Raw genomic sequence first — 6,715 nt, 5'->3', positions numbered from 1 at the left:
AGGCAGAAAGGGAAAGACAATGCTGCAAACAGCAGGTGTTGGCTGCTCTCGCGTTAAGGATTCCTCTCTATCCTTTGTTCGCATTGCTCTCCCGCGGAGAGCAAAAATTTTTGACGAAACGAAGCTGCTGCGACCATCGTCTACCATAAACAAACCGACTAATTCACTGTTATTCATTCCTAAAGCTTTGATTACTAATGACTGTAACTGTTGAATTTGCTGCCTCGGCAACGCAAACTATATTTTCACAATCTCACTTAATACGGCAATTTGTATTTTCCCTCGATCATTAAACAGATTTACTTTTTGTTAGTTTACTTTACACAACGCAAAGTCCCTTTTAAATGATCACTTAAGCAGGCGATCATAATGTATTGGTTAAAACAATTTTGTAACACAATTTTTTGCTTTAATGAATACAACGGGTGATTTCCGATCACGTAAAATTTTATTCGTCTCAATAACAAAAACAACTTCGAAATACATCCAAACGAGAGAGCCTTAATTTTTAAACGAAGGTACTCGCAATGTTCGACGCAAGTTGAATCGAAAGTACAGAAAAGATCCTTTTCACGAAATCGCCCCGAAGCGTACATTCGGTCCGACGATCGCTAAGCGTGATAAAAAGCAGTACTTTCTTCCTCTCCCCTCCATCCCTCTCTCCATCCCTTGCTCCCTCCCGCCCTTCCAATCCCTAACCCAACCTACATCACATCTCCTCCATCTCTTCCTCATCCACTTTCTTTCGCTGTCTCTGCATCTCGGCCGAAGAGAGAAATAAAGCACAAAGTCAGGGAACATTAATCCGACAAGTCGCCAGATCGGCCGCCCGCCGATGCGCAAACCCACTTTACATACGTACGTGCGCGCGCGAGTCAACGCTCCAACACACGGCTGAGCCGTCAGTCTCCGGCAGCGAAAGAGGGGCGGCGGCACAACGGGGAGGGGACGAAGAAGGACAACGGGCAGTTTGATAAATGCCCGATACGCGCGTCAGCGTGGAACACACTGTGCAACGCACAGTGCAAACACACTGGTATACAAACACACGTGTAGCGGAACCATAACTCCGGACCCCTTAGGGGGTGATCGATCGGACGGTAATAGTCGGCGGTGGTAGTCGCGGGTACGCGCGCATTCGTCAAAAATCTCGCCGACAGAGCGGAACGCTCGGCCGCGCGGCTGCAACCGGTTCCCGGCATTCCGTTCCGGTTGCTGGCATTAACGCCGCTCGGTTGCGCGACTCCTCGTCCCATTCCCCCAAGAGGCGCAGGCGCCAGCCACTTCTTTAATTGCAGCTGCACTTGATAAATCGACGTAGGTCGCCGCTCATCCGCGACGCCGCGGATCGCGAGTCGCGGACCGCGCGAACTTACCAGGCCGTTGGCGTAGTTGTTTTATAAGAAAAAGTGATTAGCTATTGGCTCGGCACCGGGGACATTTGTCCGGTAGGCTGAGGGCGGGCGGAGGTGAGCTGTAAGTGAGGAGAGTACGATCGACCGGCCGGCCGCAATACGATTCGAGTTACGATCGCGCGCTCCTCGGGCCGAGAATCGCTTTGCTTCAACAACAGACGCGTCGCAAATTTGAAATTAATGGAAAATAGAGGGAGTGAGTGCTAGTTGCGAATTCCCTCTCGCGCTCGCTTTTATTGCAAGGCGCTATTTTAGCGGGTCGTTGACCCCCGACTAGCGGCGTAAGCATCCCCTCTTTCCAATGCTCGAAAGTTGCGTCCTTCGATCGCGTGGCAGATCGAAACTCTTCCTTAATTACCCCTCGTGTCGCTATATCGGGAGGACGTTCGCGAAATCGTGAGCCTGATAGAGAGCGCGGAAAAGGGGCCCAAGGAGCGCGATTTCGATCGTTCATCGAGCGCGCGATCGTTATCTCCGGTAGTCGAAGGAAATACGAAAATGGGGAGGCGGGGGAAACTAGGGAGTAAAAAGCTTGGAATTTCTTGGTGGGATCCGGGAGAGTGGGGCGAAACGGTGTAGACGGCAAAGAGTGGTTTGGGGGAGGGGGAGGAAAAGGGACGATCCTCGGCTGCACTACTATCCAGCTTTGGATGGCGGCTGAGAGACGGCGCGGTCGAGATAAGAGTAGCGCCGAAGGAGCGGGACCGAAAGGACGAGAGAAAGAGAACGGTCAAAGACGAAAGGAGAGAGAATGAAAGAGAGAGAGAGAGAGAGAGAGAGAGAGAAAGAAGGAAGAGAATTAAGGGCCCAAGGAGTATGGCATCTTTCGTATTTATCTCTACTGTGTCTCTCGCTCCTTCTATCTCCACCGGCCTCCCCTTTTTCGAGCCCCCCCCCCTTCCAAACGCCGCGACCGCTCAACCGATCTTCTCCGCGCCCCTCTCGCCGAACCGCCTCGTCCTACTCCTCCTTCTCCCTAACCAGCCGTCACGTCGTTCCTTCCTTCCTTCTTCTCCGCCCTTTATATTCTCCTTCTCACGAAAAAGTGTACCTGTACATAAGAGCGGCATCTTTTGAGGGTGGAACCAGATCCAATAGTATAGGTTAAACAAAAACGTCGAAAAACAAGTGTGTATACATGAGAACGAGGACGACGGTCTTTTACCGTGTTAAAAGTGCGTTGGATGCTGCTGCTACTGCTGCTGTTTATGCATTCATATCCTTGTTCGAGCAACTGAGCCGCTGATTGTTTCCACAAAACGGAACAATCCGAAAATTCATGTACGTGTATATCAAACGACTGTTCGAACCTCTTCTACTTCTACCATCTCTTCCTCTTATCGCTCAATCTCTCTCTCTCTCTCTCTCTCTCTCTCTCTCTCTCTCTTACCTTGACCCTCCCTCCCTCCCACCCACCATCCCGCCGCTACTTAATTGCCTTTTTCTTATTTCATAAACTGCTTTACTCATTCTTGCACACATTATTGTGATATTGAATTGATCTAAATAATATTGATTGTGGCTTATTGCTTTTCTCTTATAATTCACAGTTATAGCCACTGTCTTTATAAACGTCAATTTCAATTCACGTATATCTCACAAGTGCCACTTTCACATTGTGACAATAACTATAAGTGACTGTAAAATATTTTATCATAGCTGGGACAATTGTGAATAAATATTCAAAGTAATATTATTCATAATTCATATTAGAGTAGGTACTTGTAGAAAACTAGTATTCTCATTTTTTTTTCTGAATATTTTTTGCTCGCAACGTTTAGAACTACTTATTTTGTTTTTAAATTACATTCGAGTAATGCAGGTAACTGGTTTTTTTCTTTTGACCTATGTGTTACAATTTCATATTGTTGTGTAATATTATAATTCCTAGGCAAACACAATGAATTCCGAATAATGCTATAATTTACATTTCTGTGAAATCTAAAATAATCAACCCTTAAATTGAATGTATTGTAATGGAAACAGCATACATAAATTTTGTTTAAAGAAGTTATGTAATGATATAAGTATCGAACGTGATATGACTCACGAAGAAGATCATAAATAATGTTTTCAGATTAAAACTCTCTTTGAGAACTGTTTTCTATTTAGTGCATGAAAATTCGAAAATGGAAATACATTTTTACGTCTCATACAAAAATGTTCCTATTATTCTACATATCTATAGATATATATATATATATATATATATATATATATTCATTTGCATTCGAAAAACTCTCTCTATTCAAAAAAATATATAAAATTTCACTAATCCGGTTAATACGTACCATTTACCTTATCCATTAGAGAAATCATAAAACAGAATAAAAGTAACAACAGACAATTCCAATTTCTCTCAGCCAAATGATTTGCAACAACACAAAGTAAAACGTGAAATAACAAATGTACCATGATAGTTCATTTTAATTAAGCACGCTTTCTTCGATTTCATTGTATATTAGTATATGTGTGTGTGTGCATTTGCTGTATCTATACAGTTGCTGGATTATAAAAAAGAAAAACAAAATTTTTTCCCATTCACTGTTGAAGGGAAGAAAGGATCGATTTTGCACGAATCCGAATCGTGATAAAGAACTCGTGACTTCATTGGACCTCCCGGGTTCGCTATCTTTTACCTCACCGTCTCCAAGTTGAGAAAAGCCACGAAGAAGTTGCACGACGAAGGCTTTTAAAGCAAAAAGAAAATAGCTCGAGGCGGTATGTTATGATGCGAGAAGCTTAACAAAAGTTAAACCAAATAATAAGAGAAATTCAGTAATATTTTTATATTATTCAGAATAAAATAAATTATTATTCACACTATACACACTACACACGCACATGTACCCACATGTATATAAATAAACACATGGTAATTCAGCATTAAATCTAAATTTAAATATTCAGACAATTATCATTTAAACTAGCCACAATATAATAATTATTATTATTTCTCGATATTTATAGATATTACTTATTAATTATAAAATATATTAGAAAATATTTTCATTTAACTTCTACACTACTGATCATCGATAAAAACGCTAATTTGTCAATAATTCTAATAATCCGGTACAATAAAAATAACACCAATACAGGCCAATTGATTATATAAAGCAATACGAATAGTATTCATTTAATTCAAGATCGTCATCTGTCGATATATATTTTTATATGTTTGACGAGATTTCAATATGAAAAAAATTAAGAGACGGGGAGACGTAGAAATATCGAAAATGTAAAATAAGATTTAATAGAATGTAGAGTAAATACATGGTAAAGGCGAGCAAGATTTCAAAGCGAGCGCACTTTCGTGTGTGCATCCTTGAGGGTTAAAACTATAAAGGAGCATTGGGAATAAAAAGAAGCTCCTTGCTATTGCAATGGAATTTCAGGGTACCAACCACTAGCCACTATATATACCAGAAAGGAAGAACAAGAGGTATCCCGGGACGAGGTCGACCTCATGCTTCTCGTGCACAATTCTGGATCGTGACCAGAGGGTCTTACTCACTTACTCGCTCGCTCATTCTCTCTCTCTCTCTCTCTCTCTCGTACATTGGGCGCTCGTGCTCTCTCCTCGCGAACTGTTGATGCACCGTGGATGATTTCAAAGCTCGGCGCATCTCTCGCTTTTCCTCCCTTTCTTCATTAGACTTCTGATGCCCGATCCGCGAACAAACATAACCTGATCGAATATCCCGAGATTTACGCTGCGCGCACGCCTCGTTTTATTCTTTATTTGCGGCTTCTAGTCGCTGTCGTAAACTCGTTGCCTGTAGTTAGGGCTTGTGGAAGATATCGAAAATGACTTTCAAATAAACAAAGGCTGCGCTCGGTACTCGCGAATTAAAAGTATATAATTTTCTTGCCTCGGCAAGTAAGTAGACACCGAGGGCCGTTTGCAAGGGGCTTTTTCCTCAAGTGGCTTTATAATATTATTTCTCGGTAACAGTCTAAGCGGAAAAGCCCGTATTATTGTATCTGCTCCCGATCATTTCCAATAAAAATATATCCCAATATAACTGTGAGTTAAAAATCAAGGCACAAGATCGCGCGGTGGCACTTTATAACGAGAAATATGTCATTTCGTAATATAATGTGCCGTTCAATTCGTCAACACGTCGCCGCCATATATGTCAATTTGGAAGTATATTTAACCAACCGGGTAATTTTCAGCGCGCGTGCGTCCGATAATCGACGCGACTCGCCTTGAATAAGCAAGTAACGATTTTGCCGAAGCTCGTGCTCGGGAGCCGGCTAATTGCGAGGCGCAAAGCGACCAAATGAAACGAGGAGAGAAAAAAAAAAACCGTCGATTCGTGGCGGCGCCTGCAAAGCTTCTCAACCATTGCGATCGGGTAGCCGAGGATTTACGGCCATAGGAAATCGAACGACAAAGAAAACAATGCGCGTTCCTAATTTACAATGGTTTCGAGTGCGTCACAGACCTCGAGAGTACGTTTGCGTCGACGAGCATTGCAGCATTGAAGCGGGAAAATCGTCGACACCTCCGACACAGGAAACGCGATGCTTCAGCTGTTAGGGCTCATAATATGATCGACACGTCGCCGTGGACTGCAGTTATCTGTCGGAAATGCAGCTCATTCTTAACCGAAACCATAAAGATATTCGATCGTTTATAAAATGCGACATATCATCAAATATACTAATTAAAATTTAATATCTTATCAACAAGTTGTCGAAGCGTTGTAAAGATAAAGGCAAAATGACGCGCGATTATCGCGTACCGGCAGAAGCCTTTAGAGCGTTGTTAAAGGTACGAAAGTGAGGTAAAGGTCAGAAGTAGCCAAGTTTTATGAGGATAAGAACACGGACGCGGTATAAAATGCATTGCAAAACCAATCAATCTGCACCTAAAGGATACTTAATGCCCAAGCTCGAACCAATATAAGAACATCCTTCCGCGTCTCTGCCATTTTTTTTTCTCCCAAGAGCGATTGCGCGTCGATAGGAGGTCGCTGATTCTCCCGATTGTGTCTCGCCCTCGTATAAAAGCGAAGCGTGACGCTTCGCGCATAAAAGGCCCACCGCCGCCACAATCAGCGCTACGACTACCGCCACTCCAATACGGAAAACATTGCCGATGCGAGGACGAGATACGCACCCTGAGGTGAGCCTTTCCCTTCGCGATGTTGATTCCGACGTGAGCCGAGATCACTATCGACCTATTTCATGCCAACTGGAGATACCGACTTTCCGAGAAAAGGCCTATTACTAATTGGCTTATCACAACTTCAGCCCCCCCCCCCCCCCCCAACCCCACCCCCCAACCC

The sequence above is a fragment of the Ceratosolen solmsi genome, unplaced genomic scaffold, assembly GCF_000503995.2.
Source record: "Ceratosolen solmsi marchali unplaced genomic scaffold, CerSol_1.0 scaffold7, whole genome shotgun sequence".
Taxonomy (NCBI): Eukaryota; Metazoa; Arthropoda; class Insecta; order Hymenoptera; family Agaonidae; genus Ceratosolen; species Ceratosolen solmsi.
This window is presented reverse-complemented; position numbering follows the sequence as displayed.